Source organism: Pongo pygmaeus, chromosome 4 (genome assembly GCF_028885625.2).
Source record: "Pongo pygmaeus isolate AG05252 chromosome 4, NHGRI_mPonPyg2-v2.0_pri, whole genome shotgun sequence".
Taxonomy (NCBI): Eukaryota; Metazoa; Chordata; class Mammalia; order Primates; family Hominidae; genus Pongo; species Pongo pygmaeus.
Genome location: NC_072377.2, coordinates 167,935,476 through 167,947,591, shown reverse-complemented (window position 1 = coordinate 167,947,591; position 12,116 = coordinate 167,935,476).

Below are 12,116 nucleotides of genomic sequence, written 5' to 3'. Positions count from 1 at the left end.
TGGCATAGAACACCAAGCAGTCAACAGTTCTACATTTGAACTTGACCTTTCATTACCAACCCATTTTTGTCAAGGCAGGAAGGTAGAATATATTTTACGTAGCAGTTTTATCACTTGATTTCTAAACTTCTAAATATTTAAACATACGTTAGTGGGCCTTAAAAATCTTAGGAGAAGGTTTATTGGAGAGGTGTTTAATCAACAGATAAACAAATACTTGAAGACAATCATTGTAGACAGTGATAAATGTATGAACATAATAAGTCAGAGATGTGACCAGGACCTCCGGAAATAGCAGCTCTGTTAGACTGGTTGCTGAAGGAACTTCTCTTTGAACAAGCAGCAGAAAAATGACATGAATAAGAAGACATTCACTAGAAAGATCTTAGTGCAGATCATTTCTGGCAAAGGGAAAAACAGATGCAAAGGCTCAGGAAGAGAGGCACTTGGTGCATCCAACAGAAATAGAGCCAATAAAGAGGACAGTGCAATTGGAGTATAGTAAACTCAAGTACCTAGTATAACTTGGAGTTAGAGAAGTCAGCAGGACACAGATCCTATAGGGCCTTGAAAATCACAGTTTAGAATATGGACTGATTCCAAATGCAGTTTAAACCATTGGAACATTTTACACAGCAGAGCAGTGTGATGTGATTTATGTTTTACAATGATCATTCTGGCCATTCAGTGGCAAATAAATTGTAGAGACATAGTAACAGAAACAGGAAAATCATATAAAAGACTATTGCAATGGTCTAAGTTAATGTTGATAGTGGCTTGGATTATGTTGCCGGTACCATGCTGGGCATTTGGTGTGAAAATGTTGTGACTGAATATGTGTTAAGAACTATTCTATTGACTCCAGCCAGAGGGACAGAGTGTGATCATGTCTCTAAAAAGAAAATACATAAAATATAGAAAATCGCTATTATATTGAGTTCTATGGAAACTTCTAGCAATTAATTACAGGTTGAATTCCTTTGGGGACAACACTATTTAGCCCATGCTTCAGCAAACTGACTATTCGTTCAGTAGTCTTCCTCTTTCAGACAGCACCACTGCCTCCACCTCCACATGTGATATTAACAACATCAGAAAATCAAAGCAAATTATTTAAAATATTATTTGAAGATGAAATATAGTGAGCTGCAGTGGAGGCTCAGACTGAGTTCTGTGGTGGGTCACCTCTTAACAGCTGAAAATGGAAAACTGTTAGAAGGGAACAGGAAAAAGTATGAGGAAATAGCACAAATCTATTCCAGTTTCATGTCAGATGAAATTAAAGCTGAGATACTTGGCTTATTCATAAAACTGTGGTGTATCATGTGAGGCCTTTACATAATGAATGACTAAGCAATGTTTTCAGTTGATGCTATTGAACTATTAACACGTATAGTGGAGTTTACAAATGCCAGAAAGTTCAGTTTACTCAATAAGTGTTTCCTGAAGGCCCACTGTGTGCAGAATGAACCAGGGAATACAGAGAAAATTCTAGTTCTTGACTTAGAAGTCCTAGAGGACTAGAGGAGGCCACAATTTAATAAAGGCTTTGATTTTTAAATCTTTCCAGCTTACTTTTTTGATTGTTATAAGGCTCACAGGTTTTTTTGTTTGTTTTCATTTGCCCACTTTATTTTCCTTAATATTGTCTTCTTTACATTCCAAACTTTCAAAAAAAGAAGTCTTTGTGAACTGCAGTATTTTCTTTAACACGGCCCCATTCCCATGGATGTATTTATTATTTAGTGAAATGGTTATTCTCCCCTAAATCTTTGTCCAGAGGGTAAATTGCTCCTTAGGTTATTTTAATGTTCCAGTCCCCATGAAATGTAATTAACCTGCCTCTTGTCTTATCTTTTGTCCAAAGTAGCTAGTTACCATTAAACTAGATCTTGATTTTGTGATTAAATGGCAAAAGCACTTTCTTAGGTAAAAGGAATAATATCTGCCACGTAGGTGTCATTTAAAAATAATAAAATACATTTTTTTGCACTGTGACAGTTCCATTGTGCTTATGGCATCCTTGTTAGAAACTATAATTCCTTTTGCTTTGAAACTATTTTTTCCTTGGCTTTTTTAGACTTGAACAAAAGTTATATTTCCATGTGGCTTCTATAAAAATAACTTTCTGATGCTCACATTGTCACTAATAATATGAGTGATAATTAAGACACACAACATATGTAACTATGCCGGTGAAGGGATTATCTGTATGATTTTATATCATCTTCACAACAACCTATAATGTATGCATAACATAGAATTTGTAAAATCTGCATTTTTTAAAAACTGGCGTTGTTTGTCACTCCCTTAAAAAAAATCCCCACTATAATGTAAACAATATGAAGTCAAGGATTTTATCTGCCTGTTTCCCTGTTATTCTTCAGTGCTTGCCTGATGCCCGATCCAAAGGTGATATTTAACCTGGCTTTCTAACTACATGGCACTCAGAGATTAAGTGGCTTGCCTAAAGTAACACAACTACTATAGAGCTGTCCTACTCCAAAGACTGTTCTTAGTGAGCTTTATATGTAGTTTCAAGGGGGACGTTCAGAGCCCTGCTGGGATTAGAATTAGGGATTCCTTATGCCATTTGGAATTATCTAATAATGGTGAAGCTAAAGATCTGCTATATTTTATATTATCTAATTTGGGAGAATGTTTTATTCTAGATAAATAGCATCAGATTCTTATTAAACACAAATGACTTGCTGTAAGGCTTTTTCTTCTCATCACAGTAGCATTTTCCCATCATAATCCAATTTAGTCCTAACGGAAGTAACTGAGCCATGAATGTCAACTTCCCCTTTCTCAGATAACCCATATAAAGTTATGTTTTTCACAGGCTGTCTAGTTAAAGTCTTCCTATCCTACCATAAATGAGTTTAGAAATAGTAAATTCTCCTTTCTGGGGAAATTATTGATCATGCCCTCATTGTTCTAATGACAAACATTGGGTAATTTCACATTTCCTGCTGCAGTGAGTTTCAGCTCCTCCTCTGAGCATTCAAGATGCTTACTTTTCTTACACTCTCTTCCAAACACTGAAATCCAGTTATATCTTTAGTCCTCACTTCCAGAAAATGCTACTGGTATTGAGGGAAAAGAGAGAAAGGCATTAGTTAGGCAGAAAGCGAGGACAAGTCCTTGGTAGAATTCCTTTTTTTCTAACAAAGGAACAGCTTGAAAGATCAGGCTGCAAGCATAGATAAGGAGGCAAGGTCCACCATAAGATGCTTTCTGTGTAAGTTAACTAGTAAGGGTCACATATACATGGTAGGCTTCAGTAAGCACATTTCTTTCCTTTTCTGGACATACTCAGATATGGGCATTTGTGCAGGGGAGGGGGAAGGCAGGCTTGCTTGAAGCATGCCTAAGAGGAGTAACATAGAACCCAGCACATCCACAATGGGGAATCCCACCCCCTTACACATATGTAGTAAGGGAAATTAAACAACATGGAGTAACTTAGGGTGAGTCCACATGTGCACTAAAAGGATAGGAAGTAGCTGTCAGGAATTCACGCCTTAAGCAAATGAAATACCTAGTCCTAACCAGTTCTTTGCACCTTATGTAAATGAAAAATCTCAGCCTACTAGCATGTTTATAAAATCCCTAGTATTAAACTTTAGAATGGCAACCCTCTTTCAGGCCCCCTCTCCGTTGCTGAGAGCTTTCTCCTTTCTCTTGTTAAACTTTTGCCCCAACCTTACCCTTGTGGCCACACTCCTTAGTTTTCTTGGTGGTGAGACAAAGAACTCCAGGTCCTACTTTGGAAAACAAAACTCAAACACTATGTTCATTGATAAGGCTGCTGCAATATCGTGTAACCTAGGGGGGATGGAGGGCTCTCTTTAGCCTAGTCTGAGATCATCTATTTCTGTACCTTTGTGCTGGTGTTATCACCTCAGATAACACCAGCTTACATGAAACTTACATGAAGTATGTAAGTCTGCTTACATGAAACCTGCTGTATCCCAGGGAAGAACAGAGGTAACATCTTCTTTTATAACTTGTGTTTCTCTTATGGCTCTCTCCCATGGACTAGGCCAATGGTGTATGCCACATCCCCTCATGGTGGCAGCCTTCTGTGATAAGGCCTGAGTTTAAATCCCTGAGTGCCCTAAGCAATGCCTACTTCACAATGAACAGAATGATGCTCAGCAGAAGAGTTCTGCTCCCTCACGTCCTTTCTTCCTTTGTTCTTTCTGTGAGACAACCCTCTATTCTGAAGAGTCAGGATGTTGAATATCAATGGAGAAGGATTTAGATTATTTGGGTTGGAGCATCTATATGGACAACAGAATTTCTCTTTGAGTACTGAACCCTCCTTTATTCTTCCCCAGTAAAGATGTTCCTCCATGAAAGGGTCAAGAGGAAGGAAAGAAATGAGTCCCTTAAATACAAACCCTATGGTTATTTTTATAACGTGTGGTGTGGTGTTGATACAATTCACTATCTTCCCCACATATGGTACACACCAATTCTTTATTTTTCCCATTCAGTAATTTGTTCATTCAGAATCCATCTTGGAGAGGTACCAGAGAATTCCCTTCTTTCTTTGATTGTTCTCCCTTTTCTTCAATTCCTAGTCCTTTTGTCCTCTTTTACCTCTTTGAAGGTCCCATTATTCCGTACTGGACAGGTTCTTCCTGCACTCAGAAGCCTCAGGTGTTTTGGGAAAGCAGTTTAGGTTCTTAATGTGCTTTAGGGTAAAACATTGGTGGCAAACAAACTTTTATTGGGGTAATAAGTTTTTCACAAGATAACTTTGATGAAGTATCTAGAATGTGAGAACTGTGAAAAATACATGTGCCATGTGAGCAGGACCTTGTTAGCTCATTATGGAATTCCCCGGTCTTAGTAAGTGCTCAGGAGATATTTATTAAATATATGTGTACCTCTCTGCTCTGTTTTTTTAACCAAACACTTAGTGAGGGGTGAGAATGTAGGGCGATATGAAACAAAAACGTCTGGGAGATACAAAGAAATTCTCTTGCTGCAAATAAAAATGAGAGAAACTGAATTTTTAATGTTTCTTCAGTGTTTCCACCTCTATTAAGGGCCTCTCAATAATTCTTCAAATACAGAATAAGGAATTTAACCTATCACAGTGTCATTGTGAAAGAATTTGCATTTTGAGTACAAGGAACTCAAGTCTTGTCTCCTGTTTTCTTTAGGAAAAATTTAATAGCACAATATAAACAGCACCACAGAGAGACTTACCTTGTGGTCAATTTGAACCTTTCAATCACCACCCTTGGTTACTTTTTCTTTCAAAGAACTTTCAGTCAGCCTTTTTCCCTCTTGCAATGAGGTTCATGCATCTTTTATCCTTTGGGCTTGTTGAAACGCTTTGCTAATGTAAAACATTTCCATTGTTTTTGGCAGTATATGATTTAGGTTTTTCAATACAGTTTTAGTTTCCTTGGCTGGCTTTGCTTTAAAGCTATTGCTCAAACTATTCTAATGACACAGGGTATTTTGTGGATGGTGTCCCATGGCAGAAAGGGGGAACTTTTAAACTATTCTTAGCAAATGTGGAGAGAATCAGGAGTTTGGCCTTCACCAGTAGAGGCTAAAGTCAACCAATCTATCTACCTTGCCGTCTATATCTTCTAAGAGCTTCTGCTGATTATCCTTATTTACCTACTTCATACTCTTGTGGAAGCTATTAAATTTGAGTTGACTCTATTATTTTTTTTCAGGAAGCAATGTCTGATCTCATTCTGTTCTTACCTTCTCTGAAGGATGCCTATCCCATCCTGTGACTTTTGCTGTATTCCAGTGCTGAACTTGAGATAACTTCTGTCTATATCTTATCTTCCCTATTATGTTCCAAGCCACTTAAATACAGGAAATATTTCTTTTACATTTTTTATATTTCTCAAAGACATAGATAGGTATTGAGGCCCCATTAAATATTTTTTTTCAGGGCCTAATTTGGATAACTCAGCACAACAAGGGAGGCAGGGCTAGGAGTTAGAAAATGCTGCATGAGAAGTCTTCATCTTAAATGAAGCTATACATTTAGCATTGTTGGTGATCTGACCCTGTTGGTCCAGGGAATATGGCTTAAAGAATGATCATTGTGCAAACTCAGAACCTCTCTCTGTCCCAAAGCTAGTGTGGGCTGTAAATGTTGCTTAACCTGCTCTTTCTCTAAAGGGCACAAAGCCTGTATTGTATATTGTGTGTGTGCGTGTTGTGTTGTTTTGGAGAATGAGCAACAGCATGTCCAGGCCAGGAGTGGGACTCACAGCTGGCAATAATCCTTAGCTAACTTTTTCCAAACAGTGAATAGTTCTAGAACTCTACTCTAACCCTACATTTGGAATTAAAGGCATGTTCTTATTATGGCCCAGAAGGACTTCCATCTTTTGGCCCTCATTTTCCAGTGCACCAGTGTCTTGAACCAGTTTTCCTCCTATACACAACATCTGAGAAATATTGGTTTCCCTTTTGTCTCCGTTGCATGCTCTGGGTCTTCCCATGAGCTGGAGCTCTTATCCAGGACTGCTGCCAAATCCCTAATCCACATTCCATTTGTGATTTATCTGGCTAATTCCTCTGTGTCTTTTAGATCTTAGTGCAAAGGTTATTCCTTCAGGAAGATGTCCTTGCCACCCCAATCTAAATGATATAAGTTTGATTCCACAGATTATTCCCATTTACACTTTCTTCTTTCTTTTACAGTCTCACAATTTGTAAAACTGTGATGATTTCTTTTAGATAAACATGCCTCATTAAATGCAAGAAGTGAGGTTTACTGCTATATTGGCAATACTTTGCTTGAGGTTTGGCACATAGTAAATCTCAATAAATTTTTTTTTGTATGAATGAACTGCCAAGGAAGACTAAGGAAAGAGTGGATCTAAACTATGTAGCCAAAGGAAGGGATTGTTATCTCTTGGTATAAAATGTAAATGATGCATCTGAAATAAATTTATGCAGCGTTTTCTCTTCTCTATAAACATCAATGTGTGTGTTTACAGAGAATGGGTGGTTCAAGAGTATTTTTAAAATGATAAGTGTGTCTCCAGGTTTTTCAATGATGCTTATTCACTTTGTTTGGTACACTATTTCTACCAGTGGCAGCTCCATATTTACTCCCTCTTCACATACGCGATCTTTTAATTTGGTAATTTCCATTTGTCTTCCAGTTCACAGTCCAAACCTGTACCCTTAGAAAGACTTTCTCTGGTTTTATAAATTAAGCTAAACCTTTTACTATATAATGTTAAAGCAATCTGTCCATTGTTTTTCATAAAACTTCTCACATTTCATTCGCTCACTATTCAACAAATGTCCAAGTGCAAAAAAATCTGGATTCATCAGGCTTGTGAGATTCCAACACTGCACATTCCAAAAAAAGGACTGGCCTTGACTGGCTTCGGAGGGATCACATTGAAATGTTCCTTGAAATACACTGCCTGATAAAGTATCTTCGTGTACCTGGGTACTTGGACCATGGTGGGTACTTTATGCTCACGCTGTGACTTATGATGGGGCCTTGGGCAATGCTATATGAGTTTGACTTTGAAAGAGGCTAAAGATCAAGTAACCAAGGTCGGATCCATGGGTGTCCCATAACTATGTGATTGACTGCCTTTGAGTTGATCAACCAAAACCCTTGAAAAGAAGGTCAAGGCGTGCTTCTCTGGTTGGCAATACTTAATATATGTTGTCACACGTCATTGCTGGGAGAATTAAGTGCTTGTCTGTATGACTCCCCAGGGAGAGGACAACTGGAAACTTGTGCCAGATCTCTCTTGAACTCTCCTACATGTGCCTTTTTTTCTTTGCTGATATTTATCTGTATCATTTTGCTGCAGTAAGTCATACCCATGAGTATAACAGCTTTACTAACTTCCGTGAGTACTTCTAGTGAATCACTGAACCTAAGGGTGGTATGGGAACCCTGACAGTACTGGTCTAACATGCTAGTTATCTACTAGGGACAGAATATACAGTGATGAACAAAGTAGCCTTTTCTCTAAAGGATAGATTCCCCGATGGAGGAGTCAAACTGTAAAAAAGTAAAAAGACAAATACATAGTTACAAGTAAAAGTAAGTCCTACAAGCAAAACAAACAGAATAAAACCACACAGTGTAGTAGGAGAATCTGTGTTTCTTGCCAGACCATCAACTCTATGAGAGGAACTGTGTGCTTTTGATTTACAATTTATTTTCAAAATGTAACAGATTTCTGGCAGAGAATAGATACTCAATGAATACTTGTTGACTTAAATAAAATCAAGTACCTACTTCCTTTCCCACAGCTGTCTTTTTCCTCCCTGAAATTTTCATGAGCAGAGTGAATTGAATTTAGAATGATAAAATGTATAGGGCACACCTAGGTTATATGTTAAACAGGATGTGTGTGTGTGTGTGTGTGTGTGTGTGTGTGTGTGTGTTTCCCCCAGAGACAAAAGGCTCAGTTGGCTTTTGAAAAGAAAAGGCTTCTCTGGTTTGTTGATTTGGGTTTTGAAAATTTTTATGTTATTTCTGACTCATCACAGGTAAGTAAGTTCATATTTAAAAAATTTAGCTGATCTAAGAATAAATAGAATACAAAGATAGATACAAATGCTTAATAATGAGTATTTGGTAATGTTAAACATGTAAAAGATTTATTGCACTTTGAAGGTGACATAAAGTACCATCAGATTTGCTTTTAAATCCTAATAGCTAAAGTGCAAGTCTATTAATTTCTACATTTTTAAGTCATTATTAAAAGTTAATTTTGTGGGCCGGGTATGGTGGCTCGCGCCTGTAATCCCAGCACTCTGGGACGTTGAGGCGGGTGGATCACTTGAGGTCAGGAGTTCAAGACCAGCCTGGCCAACATGGTGAAACCCCGTCTCTAAAAATATAAAAATTAGCCTGGCGTGGTGGCGCATGCTGGTAGTCCTAGCTGCTTGGGAAACCGAGGCAGGAGAATTGCTTGAATCTGGACGGCGGAGGTTGCATTCAGCCAAGATCATGCCATTGCACTCCAGCCTGGGTGACAGAGCCAGACTCTGTGTCAAAAAAAAAAAAAAAAGTCAATTTTGTGAAATCATCAGCTTTGTAACTTGCTGAACTATACCACTTAGCACTTTTCTGTTTCTCTAAGATGTTTGCACAGCTCTGTGCTCTAGATACTCCATCTGTGTTTATTGTGCACATTTCAGAGCCCAGGCAAGTATAAATACTGATAATGTTTGTTTATTAATTCTTTTTCGAGGAACTAGACTATACTGTGCTCCTTCAAATAACTTTCTGTGATATTGGGCCAAGTTAGAAGGTGCCAAATAAATGATGTCATGTAGAAATTTAAATATTGTAACAGTAGTAACATATTCTGTTGTTTTGCAGTTAAAATATTATGACTGCACATTCTCTTTGATTGTATTGATCGACCAGAGCTAAATCTTCTCTTCTTTGTAGAGATGCTGCCGCTACTTGCAAAGATGTGTGATAGAAACGCTGGTGCTGGTAATGTGTTTTGATGTGTATGTGTGTGTGTTGAGCCTTACACAATAAATGCTTTCTTCCATTCCTGTGTGTCAGAGGAAAATAATGATGGGCTTTTGAGAGATCTCTCAGATCTTTTTTATGAGATGTTTGCCTATGATCAAGTGTGGGTGTAGTGGGAGTCATGAAAATTATTTTAAGAAATTAGTTCCTTTGTTATTTATGTTCTTTAAAAAAGTAATTTTTATCATTGCTTATTAGTCCCATTTTAAGTGGGAGAAATGACTGCAATATGCCATGATAGGAATAGTAGGAGCTTTGGATTTAGACAGCTGAAAGTTTGAAATTTCTGTTTTAGCATTCAGTAATTGTATAAACTCAGAAAAACAATTTTATTTCTTTAGCCCTAGTTTTCTCATCTATAAAACAGCACAGAGTATTCTAACAGCAGAAAAATGGAGACCTAGATTAATTTAGAGGTTGGATTTATATTTGTAAAGAACTTAATAGCTTTCAAATACTTTTACAGGCACAGGCTGCTTTTTTCCCCCACAAACTATTTTAATCATCTTATATTCATGTTGTCTTAGTTCATTCTTTGTTGCTACAACAAAATACCACATACTGCATAATTTGTTTTAAAAAGACATTTATTTCACTCACAGTTTTGCAGGCTGAGAAGCCTAAGAGCATGATGCAGGCATCTGGTCAGGGCCTTCTTGCTGCATTACAACTTGGGGGAGGGCATCAGATGGTGAGAAGGTAAGGGTATGCATATCAGCTCAGTTCTCTCTTTCTCTTCTTATAAAGCTACCAGTCCCATCGTGGGTGCCCTGCCCACACTGGCCCAGGTAACATTATTTAATCCTAATTATCTGTCAAAGGTCCCAACTCTAATCTACATAAGAATTTGGAAATTAGCTTTCCAACACACAAACTTTTGGAGGACACATTTAAGCCATAGCACACATCATTTGTGATAGAGGAATTCTGCCCTAGGATTATGAGGATGGCTGAACACATGGCATCCAACATGGAACAGATGAACTTGGCAGCAGTGGTTTACTAGTTACATATATTCACAGCCAGAGGAAGGTGGACATTGTGCCATGCAGGGCTACACAAGAGCTACACAAAGGAAGACAGGAAACAACCAGGGGCTGTGGGAAGCAGGCTTTGCAGTACCAAGAAGCTGGAGTTATCTCTAGTTCCTGGGTGAGGATGGGATTGGCTTGTTTTAAAAGTTCCAGGGGCTGGCAAGAAACCGTAACCTGTTACTCAGGGATGAGCAGGAACTGTTCCTGGTCTCCTTGATAAGGAAGGCTGTGTGGCTAGGGAACCTTACAAGCAGAAGCAAGGTGGAGAAGGATACTTGCAATTAGGCCAGATGAGATTCCCTGGTTTCTCCCAGGTGTCAAGGCACCACTTAATGTTGGGCTTTAATTTTAGGCCTTAAATAATACATGCTTTCTTTCATTTGTTTATTATACTAAGACTGTGAAGTAGGTAATATTGTTGTAAAATTTTGAAAATCTTAAGAGAATACAACTGTCATAATAAAAAGTGAATTAGAAGGTGAAAGGCTTTGGGAGGCTGAGGCAGGTGGATCACCTGAGGTCAGGAGTTCAAGAACAGCCTGACCAACATGGTGAAACCCTGTCTCTACTACAAATACAAAAAAGTAGCTGGGTGTGGTGGTGCATGCCTGCAATCCCAGCTACTTGGGAGGCTGAAGCACAAGAATCGCTTGAACCCCGGAGGCGGAGGTTGCAGTGAGCCAAGATGGCTCTGCTGCACTCCAGCCTGGGCAACAAGAGTGAAACTCTGTCTCAAAAAAAGAAAAAAAAAGGTGAAAGATAAGATTATTCATGCATAAAATATCATGTATGAATACATGTAAGTTTAGATATCTATGTGCATATAAGTGCTTTGATGTTTAAGAGTTATTCTATTCAGTGCACCTAGTAAAATAGAAAAATATTTATCCTTGCAATTACTTGGAATTAAGATTCTTGATAAGTAAAATCCTAGTAAAATGAAAGTACAGTCTAACCAACAAAATGTCTTACCAACTTCTACCAAAACCCCAAGTCTTTCCACCAAAAATACACTCTTGCTTAAAAATCTTCCATCACGTTCCTCTGTTCTCAGTATAAAGATCAATATTTTTTTACTTATGGTGTCTACTGGACCTCACATGCTAAGGGCTTTTCCTCACTTGCTTCACTTCATTTACGGTGACGTTTCTTCAGCCATGTCTACTTTCCACATCCACTCCAAACACAAAACTGTCCACATTTTCCCAAATGTGTGAAATCCTTTCTCTTTTCCACCTTTCCTTGGTTCTCCTAGTTAACTTAATTTCATCCTCTAGGCCTGCTCAAATAATATTTTTCTGGGAATATTTTCCTGATGTCTCCTTTTTAAAACCCCTAATATACTCTTTATCTTCTCTTCATAAAACTTATCACATTACATTTATTTATGTCACATTTTAGCTATTTTAAGTAATTATGGATTTGTTTATAAGCTAACCTTTGAAGGAAAGGAAATATCATTTTTACTTTTTTTTCTATACTAACTCCTTAATTCCTTAAAAAATCTATTACATAGTAGGGTAGGTAGTTAATGCATATTTTAAATTGAATTAATAAAT